Consider the following 10,840-nt stretch of genomic DNA (forward strand, 5'->3'; position numbering starts at 1 on the left):
GTAAAATATATTGCAGAAAAAAAATGATGATTTTTTTTTGGCCACTAAAAAAGTACCCAAACAAAACTAAATAGTTGTAAATGTTATGAATCGTGTAACTCAATATGTAATTAAATAAGGCATTACTTTATTACAACAACAAAAAATTAGTCAAATTTCATAACCTCAATTTCTAAGAGATGTTTTAAACTGAACTCAGTGAAGCTGTAAGCTGTACCTTCAGGCTCAGAAGTTGGGGCTGGATGCTGCTGTTAGGGCCACAGGTGCAAGGAAGCATATGCGGAGAAACAAGACACTCTTGCACCTTCGTAACTGTTTCAGCATGGGCACATGGCACTCTGCCATTATTACAGGCTTCGACACTCCCTCTAGAGTTCACTAATGAGAAAAAAATCAGATTAAAACACAAACACACCAATCACAATGATGTCAGCTTATTAATACCACTGTAATGCAACATCCATGAATTCAAGTACATTCTATAGATGAAGCTGTACCTTTTTAATTAAAAGAGGGGAGGGGCGGGGGTGCAAACACCAGAGGCTCTGCTGTGAACAAGGCAGCAGCTCAGAGTTTCTAAAAGGTCCATATATTGTAACTGTATGTAGGAGTAAATGGCTGTAATTTAGTTTGCGTAAATCTGTATTTCAGTGCAGTCATTTTCTCTACAGAACCATTCTTTAAACAACTAAGATTTATGGCTTAGGGCTGTGCTCTGAAAATAATACATGTATTATCATTTAGGTCACTTAGCTATTTATGAATTTTAAACAGGAAAATATATATATTTTACAGTCAAATATGAGCAAATACACCAACTGAAAAATAGAATACGTGCAGTTAATTAATATAATGATCAATGCTTTTTTTTTTTACCAACTTAAAGGCTAAGTACCAGCTATATGAAAGTGTCATATAAATAAATACAGTGGGAATTGAGTTCCTAACTTGTGTTTATTGATAGTCAGAACCGTTGGAAACTCCAATAGGCGTCTTGCCTGTGACGTAGATTATGGACAAGAACTCTAGAAGTTGCACTTTATTTAATGCAAAATGACGAAAAGGTGTGTTGTTTTTGGCTGCAATCATTCACAGTACAGTGGGACATCTGTGCACAAATGGCCCAAAGATCCCAAAATATCCAGAAAATGAATTAAATTTGTCAACTTTAAACGGGCACTTTCGAAAGGACCATCCGCTCACTCCGTTATCTGTAGCTCATTTCACTGCCGCTTTTCCAACAATATGGGCATGTAAGGACACCAACGAAAGGTGTTCAAGAGCCTCTGTAACATGGAGGTAAACAGGGTGAGGACACTCACTTCGCCTGTTTTAGTTGGTGTTAGTTAACGTTAGCTTGACTCGCTAAACTCGGTGTCTCAGATTACACTCGGCTACGTAGCTGCATTACGGAGGTTTATAGTGTCGGATGAATTCGAGTTCGACTTCGATCACATTTCCAAGAATAACGGTACCTCTGAATTTGAGTTTAGCTTATTGCTAGGCTATTGTCATGAATAATGTTGGTTATTTAGCTAGATACTGTCATAACAGTCAGTCATAACGGTGTTTTACCGCGGCGTTGTTCAGCTGTTGTCCACCAATGACGTCACGGTTGCGTTCAAGAATTTCCGTAGCGAGTTCGTGTTTTTCCGTCAATTTAATAAAATTGTCAGTTTTAAAGCAAATTAAGCTGCTATTTTCATTTTAATCCATACTTATATATGTCAGTAACTAAAATAATGTGAAATATTCATAGAGGTCCATTAAGTGGTGCTTAGCCTTTAATGCGGCAGATGGTGTTTTTATTTATTTCCAGTTAATATTCATGGAAGGGTAATGGCAAGGGTTAATTGTGGGATGTCACTGTAGCCCTATAAGAAGTGGGGAGTAGGAGGACTTAGTGATTCGTTTGCTCTGCTTGGCTCCCCCTCTTCCGGTGAACTTGACCTTCCTGTCGTTGGCTTGGCGGATTCAGGTACAACTGCAACGATTTGCGTGTTTTAATTATTTTAGGTAGGACCATGGGTGTCGGTACGGTTTTCCTATTTGTGTGTGGGTTTACAAGGTGTGGAGTAACTGGGTGATTTGTGTTTATTTAGTAGTGATTGCTGGGTTAGTGTTGTGCCGTGGTCTGAGGCCTTCATTCATTCTTTGCTTCGCATCGTTGCTGCTCTGTGCTTTGCACCTTCACTATTTTGCTGGTTCACAGCTTAATTCCAGGTAGGCATGTTCCCTCTCTTTAGGAATATTTCCAGTTGTTTATTTGTATTTACATTCTATATTTCGTTAGAACCGTCACGCTGCCAGCTGCTCCTTCTCTTCTATCGGTTGTCGCACCTCATAGTGCCGACGGAGAAAGATAAACTCCTTTAAAACGGAGCTTAAACATTCCTCTAGTTGCTCCTCCTCCCGTGGTGCTGCTGTTGTCTCCACGTCTTGGCTAAGTCGTGCTGCTGCTTTGTTATAGGGTCGTAAAACTTGTGGGTCTGTTAAATTGTTTTGTTTGTTTATTTTTGTTTTTGTTTCGTTTTCAAGACGCAGTTTATTCTACGACAGTTCATTTTTTGGTAATTGTTGCTTTTCTTTTGAGTTTTTCGTTTTTATTTGATTGAAATTTGTTAGATTATTTGTCAATTTTGGGTTTATTTAGCTGGTGATTTTCCAATTCTGGGCTTGCTTATTTTCTCTTTTTTTGTGTGGTCTCTAAGTGTATACTGTCCTTACTGATTTTCATTTGTTTATTTTGGTTTTGTTATAATTGGTTATTTTTCTTGAGTTTGTGTCAATTTTTTTTTATTTTTAATTGTTTAAATATTTTTGTTAAAGAATCTTGCTCTAGTTGTGGCAGCTAGCTTATGGCACCTTGTTTAAAATAAAGTAATTTTGACTGATCTTTTTAAAGAATGTGGATGTATTAATTTAAAAGTTGCAGCTAAGTCTTAGTTTTTAAGTCAATGTTTGAAAGTGTATTGAAATAAAATCATATCGTGAAAATAAATGTGTGGGCAACGGGTCTCTGTCTCCAACAAATGAACCTGGGTCGCTTGGCTAGTTTGTACTAGTCTTATTTCCTGAGGGGAAATTCCTCAGGTGGTGTAGTTGGACTATAATCACAGGGTATTTTTATTTATTTATTTTTATAACCCCATTCTGTTAGTGGGTATGACTGTTGGGACTTGGTGATTTAATGGGTAAGAGGTAGGCCGTGTCACAAACTGGTGTAGTTGGCAGGATTTGTGTTGACAGAGACTTGTGGTTCCATTTGTATTCATTTGATTAATATTTTTGTCTCTTTTTTTGAGTGCATATAGGTGCCAGTGGAGAAAAAGCAGCAGCACCACATAGATTGCATATTTTGGTTGGTGGGGGTTAGTTTCTTTAACTCTGGTAACTTGGAGTAAGCCCCGTGCTGACTATGGAGATGCAACAGCTTAGGGAACTTGTAGCACAACTTAAGGCTGATAACCAGTGTCTCCTTCAGGAGAACGGTTCTTCTGTGGCGGGTACTAGCCTGCCAACTTTCTTAGTTAATGAGCCTCCTGCAGTTGCTAGTCCTATTGAACAACTGGTAGTCGTTCCTAGAGAGGAAGTTCACTATGTTTAATGGTAAATCTGGCATGGGTATAGTTGAATGTATAGAGGAGGTACAGGTGTGTATGCGTGCTGGACACACGAGTCCTTGATCATGCTTGTTTTATTTTTGATCATTTACAGGGAGAAGCATGTAGAGAGAAAATATCGGAGTAGTTTAGAGCGCAGTGATCCCACCAAAATATTTGAGATTTTTAAGAATTGTATGGTTGTACCTCATGTCACACTACAACAGGCCTTTTTCTCTAGACGGCAACAGAAGGTGTAGACGTATTGGAATTTATTAGCTTTGGTGGAGCAGGTGATTGCTCCAAGATCAGTTTGTTGAGCATGTTTTGGATGTTTCCCTTTGTCGGGAACTTGACCTCTTATCAATCTATTTTCAGTCTGAAATTACATACCCACATCTAGAAGTTGTCTACTCAGGCAGTGAATAAACGAGGTACTATCATTTATTTTACAGAAAGCCCTTCAAATCTGTAGATTAAACCATTTAGAGGTCCTGAAATCTATATGAAGTGGTCAAAAGCTTATGAAAACCACAAAAAAATAGGGACTTTCCTTATTTTAGGAAAAAAAAGGGTTACTGACTATAAACTGAAGAGTTCATGAGTCCTTTTTTTTAAATATATAAACTTGTCTCCAGGGGTCTATTTTCTCCATTTAAATTTGGGAGTTGATATCTCCTATTGATTAGAAGTTACTCAAGCTGTTGTAGACAATAAGCAGGTGGCCTTTCCGAGTGTACCTTTGGAGTCTCCAAAGTGGCCAACCTCTCCAAAATGAAAATAACTAGTTTTATTGCAGAAAAAATGGTGTTTATATATTATCTACACTTGATGTCAATGTGTTTCATTACTTTGTTTGACAAACTATATACCATATACGTTTCCAAGTGGCCTTTTTGGTCTTTTTCACATGTCCAAGTGTCCTTCTATCTGGAAAAAACTTATTTTATTCAGAATCACTTAGTTTCATTCTGGTGCGTAACTAAGATCAATCAGTTGTAAACAACAGAAAAAACGCAGGTGATAAAAGTTTCTCTTATTTTTATTTTTTATTTAGACAAGTCTCGTTGTTATACAAGAACTATGTAAATAACTATTTACAATCCTGCATGGGGAAAAAATAATTGCAACAGATACGTAATATTTACATGTAATGCCACTTATAGAAACAACTGCGCTTTGGCACTAAACACAATGGCACTTTGCATTTTTTGCTGTACACAGGTGTCTTCACTTGCTGTCCTTTGCACAGTTCACATTTTTCGTCCTTCTATAGCATCTGTTGAATAGAATACACTTTTCTTCCTTGTTCTGACTGACCTGAAGGTCCTGCAATGTCTGAGGACTCCTTCAAAATGTTGACAAACTCAAGCAGTTTGAGAGAGACACCTGTTTATTTATTTTTGCAATTTATTGATGCAGGATGAAGCTGTTCGCCATTGCAATGTCAATAAAATGGAAAAAGAATGTCTTGTAATTTTTTTTAAACTTGTGAAGTACGTTGTAATAGCCAGTTAGGGGAATCGGACAGATCAACGCCACCTATGTTGTTATTATTGTAATCTTTGATTGGTGCAGGAACTGGAACATTAGCAGTACTCCACGCACCTCGTTAATCTTTCACACGCCTCTTCACTGTCACCTTCGTATGCCTTGTGCATGGTGGAACACATCCACCTCCTTTGTGTCCAACCACTTGACATAGAGCAGCTTTTCTTTTCTGCACCAGCGGATGGTTCCTCTCTTGGCTCTCTTTGGAAGGTCATTTGTTTTTGGAAAGCCTTGCCGGTTGGTGCGAATGGTCCTGCATGCAAGAGTATTTTCTTGCAGAAGGTCAGGATAAAGGGTGGGGCTTGTGTAAAAGGTGTCTATGTATACCTTGTGCCCACTGCCCAGAACTGAATAGTCAAGCAGTGTCTTGACTGAGTCTTAGCTAAGACCTTTTCCCAAAGCCCGTGTGTTCTTTCCTTCATACAAAGTTCCATGTGTACCCAGTTTGAGTCTGCAAGTATGAACAACTTGTAGCCCCATTTAGTGGGCTTTGTTTCATGTATTTTTTCAGTCCACTTCTTGCTTTGGAAGCCACCATTCGCTCGTCAATTGATAGTTCTCTCTTTGAGTGGAAAAAAGTGTGACACGCTGAAAGAATGTCTAAATACAATGGTTTGATTTTGAAGAGCTTGTCATACTCTGGTGTTCCCTTTTTGGTGGTGTTTTCCTCATCTTTCTGAGGATCACTGATGTAGATTGCTGGAAATGGCAAGAAACCTCTTGCTGGTCATGACAGAGGCAGGGTATAGAAGATTGTACATGAGTTTTTGTGACCAGTAAGCTGTTAGTTTTTTTTTTTGCTTTTACCAAGCCCATGAATATAATTAGTGAAATGAATGAGTAAAACTCATTGACGGAAACAGGTGCCCATTTCATTTTCTTTCTGGCTGCAGCTGACTTCTCTGCAAACTTGTTTGTTTGCACAACTGACGTGCTGAATAACAACTGAAACAGCTGCAGTGGTGAGTAAGATATGGACAGTGAGTTGTGGTCGCTTTGGAAGAAATTTTGGGAAATTGGGTTTTTCATCTATGTCTGTGATGTCATGCCACATGTCTTCATTTGGCTCCAAAACCTGAGCTGAAACATGCACTTGCCTTGTTGTTGTCCTCTGAAAATAAACAGGAACATCTGATGTGGAGTGTGATCTTTCTCTTAGTCACTGTCGGGGTGGGGGTAGAAGGAGCAGGTAGTTGCAAATCAGGTGTGAAAACAGTCGGTGTGGTGGGCATGGATCCAGTGGGGTTTGGGGACCTAAGAGTGAATGAATGTATCCTTTTCTTTGTTTCAACTGGAGGTTCCCACTCTTCATCTGATCCAGAATATTCCCTATAAGAATATACAAAGAAACAGATTAAACAACTGTAATAAAAAAAAGGATAATAGATAACAATTAGAAACAGCCAAAATTAGCATACATATCACTGTTTATATATAAAAAACGTGTGTATGTGTTGTAAATGTTACATACTTATGAAGAACAGGTTCCTTTCCTTTGAGAAATGCGTCCTCCTCAGCAGAATCATAGCTCTTGCTGCTATCTGACTCCAAGTCCTCAGGTTCACCGTCCCTTTCCAGCTCTGCCAAAACCTCCAACACCATAAAATGTTTACTACTTTGGTTTGTGTTGGTTTTGAAGCCATTTTAGTTTTTTCTTTGTAGTTGCGATATAACTCTCGTGTTTTCGCTGTCTCTGTGCGCTGTATTCTGAATGCGCTTTTATGTATATGACTCATTGGGTGCGCACCCCCATTATTTTGCACATGATTGTGTTGTGGGAAAGCCGAGAGCCTATGTTTTCGAACCATATGACACCTGAGTGTGAGTATAGCTTTGAGACCTTGAAGGCCAAATTGGTGTCCGCTCCAGTGTTGGCCTATGCAGAGTTTTCACGTCCCTTTATCCTGGAGGTAGATGCTAGTTATAGCGAACTAGGGGCTGTCCTTTCTCAGGAACAGGATGGTTGCCTTAGGCCAGTGGCCTACTGAGCGCAACATAACCAACTATAGATCCATGAAGTTAGAATTTCTGGCTCTGAAGTGGGCCATGACAAATTTCAGGAGTATTTGTTGGGTTACCGGTGTGGTGTCTTTACCAATCCTTTGAGTTATCTTCAAACTGCAAAGTTGAGGGCTATGGAGCACCGTTGGGCTGCTCAACTGGCTTCTTATAATTTTGAAATCAAGTATCGGTCGGTCGAAGTAACCAGGATGCAGATGCCCTTTCTTGGCAGTATGCTTTGGGTTCTAGTTTGACAGAGCAGGGTTTGCCTGGTGCCGCTGTTCCTGCTTCTTTGCAGCAGGTGTCAGGTTTGGACAGTAGAGTACCTTAGTTTCAGTGTTCCCTGGTTTCTCTCCATCAGATCTTTGACAACTTCAGCTGGCAGATTCAGTGTTAAGGGACACCTGGCATTTCTGGAAGGAACAAAGGCAACCCACTCCAGAAGAGAGACGGCAGTTTTCTTGACCAGTGTTAGGCCTGTTGCGCCAATGGAATCGGTTGGTGGAACACGATGGGGTATGGTTCCGTTCTGAGGGAGGTGAGGAGAACTTGCAGCTTCTTCTACCCTCAGCCCTCATGGCCATCAGGGTGTAGAGCAGATTTCTGAACTGGTGAGGGAGCGCTGTTATTGGCCTGGAATGGCTTTAGATGTCAAGAATGCAAGCGCTGCCAAGTGGCTAAAGATTCTGGGTTAGGACCACATAGTTTCACGGGGCATTTGATGGCTTCTAGACCTAATGAAATTGTGGCCATAGATTTTAGATCATAGATCTTAGAGCCTGCAGCAAATGGGCTTGAGAATGTATTGGTTATGACTGATGTATTAAGTAAGTACACAGTAACAGTCCCTACTCTGGATCAGCAAGCAACTACAGTGAAGCAGGTTCTCTTAGCCAGTGGTTTTCCAAATTTGGGATATCAGGTCAGATTCGCTCTGACCAAGGAAGGAGTTTTGAGAACTCTGTATCCAGCAGGTTTGTAGTTTATATGGTGTGGAGAGGTCCCAGACTACCCCATGTCACCCGGCTGGAAATGGGCAGTGCATGCGGTTCAATAGGACTCTTCACAACTTGTTGCGCACCCTTCCTGTCACAAGGAAGCGGAATTGGCCTTGTTTACCCAAAGTCCTCTCTTGCAATCATACCACGCCTCATCAGGGTACTGGTAAGTCACCCTTCTTTTTAATGTTTGGGAGAGAAGCTAGACTCCCAGTGGATTTCCTCCTTGGCCGAGTGTCTGAGCCGGTGTCAGGAGAGGTGCATGATTGGGTGTTGGAGCATCAGGCCCAACTTAAGGTTGCCTTCGATGGTGCCTGGGAGAAATTGTTGCAGGCAGCTGGACGTCAAAAGGAATGTTATGATCAGAAGGTGCGTGAGGCACTTCTGCAGCTGGGTCAGTTGATGTAGCTGGAGGGGCTGGCATAAAATTAAAGACATTTGGAGTTTTGTTGTCTATCAGGTGTTGAAGGCACCGGTTGGGCAGGGGGCTGTGTATACCATAGCGCCTGTGGAAAATTTGCAGCAGGTAAAACATGTACACAGGAGCATGTTAAAGGCCAGGTTGCGTCCGGTGGCTCTTCCCCTGCTCAGCAGTCATGACTGTTATTGTGGCTCATCGTCGGGGCGCAGATTTTAAAAAGTGGGTGCAGAATGTGGCAGATGGTGTTTTTATTTATTTCCAATTAATATTCATGGAAGGGTAATGGCAAGGGTTAATTGTGGGATGTCACTGTAGCCCTATAAGAAGTGGGGAGTAGGAGGACTTAGTGATTCGTTTGCTCTGCTTGGCTCCCCCTCTTCCGGTGAACTTGACCTTCCTGTCGTTGGCTTGGCGGATTCAGGTACAACTGCAACGATTTGCGTGTTTTAATTATTTTAGGTAGGACCATGGGTGTCGGTACGGTTTTCCTATTTGTGTGTGGGTTTACAAGGTGTGGAGTAACTGGGTGATTTGTGTTTATTTAGTAGTGATTGCTGGGTTAGTGTTGTGCCGTGGTCTGAGGCCTTCATTCATTCTCTGCTTCGCATCGTTGCTGCTCTGTGCTTTGCACCTTCACTATTTTGCTGGTTCACAGCTTAATTCCAGGTAGGCATGATCCCTCTCTTTAGGAATATTTCCAGTTGTTTATTTGTATTGACATTCTATATTTCGTTAGAACCGTCACACTGCCAGCTGCTCCTTCTCTATCGGTTGTCGCACCGCATAGTGCCGACGAAGAAAGATGAACTCCTTTAAAAACGGAGCTTAAACATTCCTCTAGTTGCTCCTCCTCCCGTGGTGCTGCTGTTTTTCCACGTCTTGGCTAAGTCGTGCTGCTGCTTTGTTATAGATTCGTAACACTTATGGGTCTGTTAAATTGTTTTGTTTTTGTTTCGTTTTCAAGACGCAGTTTATTCCACGACAGTTGCATTTTTTTTTTTGGTAATTGTTGCTTTTCTTTTGTGTTAAGTTTTTCGTTTTTATTTGATTGAAATTTGTTAGATTCTATTTGTCAATGTTTGGGTTTATTTAGCTGGTTATTTTCCAATTCTGGGCTTGCTTATTTTCTTTTCTTTTTTTTTGTGTGTGGTCTAAGTGTATACTGTCCTTATTGATTTTCATTTGTTTATTTTGGTTTTATTATAATCGGTTATTTTTCTTGAGTTTGTGTCAATTTGTTTTGTTAAAGAATCTTGCTCTAGTTGTGGCAGCTAGCTTATGGCACCTTGTTTAAAATAAAGTAATTTTGACTGATCTTTTTAAAGGAATTGTGTGCACTAAATCTTAAATTATAGTAAATGCAACAACGATAATAAAAAAATAAATAAATACAAATTAACACTATAACACACCTTTGAAACTGCCGGTTCCAAAAACCCATACACACTACTCTTACCTCTCACTCTACTGCCTCCTTTATATTACTTTTAACATACTGTCAGTAAGGCAACCTAGTAGATGGTTCTAAGGAGAGAACTGTGAGCTGTTTTTTGTGTTTCCCCCTTTAGGCCATGACACTTCAAACTGACCACAGCAGATTTATTTCTTATAACCACTAGGGAATCCAGCCTTTTATTCATAATAGCTGCTTCTGAACGCAAGGAGAAGGCTGAATTTAAGTTGCTCGGCTGAATGAGTCACCTAAAGAAGCGCAAAAAAAAAGTCAGGGACACGGGAAGAGAAGCAGGGAGAGGGAGAAAAAGAATAATAGGCAGAGAGACAGAGGCTGAAAGTATATAAATAAAACAGAAGTTGAGGATAAGTAGAATAAGTGTCCTTCTCTGTGCTCTCCCTGCAGTGATAACTGGTGTTAGCCCTCCAGAGCGCAGTCATGCACTCACATTATCACATGCCCTGCAGACCACATGCAAAAGATCAATGTGCTGCAGAGAGGCAGATTATTCCTTGCTCGTCATGGGGAAATTTATTTAACTGGAGAATGTGGCTGTTTGCCAGGGTAAGGAACCAAAGCCTGTTCCTGTTGCAAGATGGAGGATTAGAGTTTACTGATCATATGTTAAATATATTATACAGACAGACCAGTAGACCAATAAACCACGTTTTAATGTGTAACTCCCTCATTTATCTCATCATTCTGGGTTATTTATGTATGTCTTTCAACTTTATTTGGAAAAGCCGAAGAGTTGACCTGCATCATAAGCAGAGGTCAGAGTAAAATGTTGTTTGCACCAGTGTTTCTCAAACTT

The 10,840-nt window shown here is 40.4% G+C and overlaps 2 long non-coding RNA genes across 2 annotated transcripts; both read left to right on the top strand.

The window, feature by feature from the left end:
• The first annotated feature begins 1,916 nt into the window (after window positions 1-1,916).
• LOC136689935 (uncharacterized) lies at window positions 1,917-2,637 on the top strand. The gene is made up of 3 exons (XR_010801738.1): window positions 1,917-1,978; window positions 2,103-2,223; window positions 2,294-2,637. It is a non-coding gene; the product is annotated as an uncharacterized lncRNA (long non-coding RNA).
• A 4,804-nt stretch (window positions 2,638-7,441) lies between these two features.
• LOC136669247 (uncharacterized) lies at window positions 7,442-9,339 on the top strand. The gene is made up of 3 exons (XR_010795601.1): window positions 7,442-8,994; window positions 9,119-9,239; window positions 9,310-9,339. It is a non-coding gene; the product is annotated as an uncharacterized lncRNA (long non-coding RNA).
• Window positions 9,340-10,840: the final 1,501 nt, after the last annotated feature.

This window comes from Hoplias malabaricus, chromosome 1, assembly GCF_029633855.1.
Source record: "Hoplias malabaricus isolate fHopMal1 chromosome 1, fHopMal1.hap1, whole genome shotgun sequence".
NCBI classification, from domain to species: Eukaryota; Metazoa; Chordata; class Actinopteri; order Characiformes; family Erythrinidae; genus Hoplias; species Hoplias malabaricus.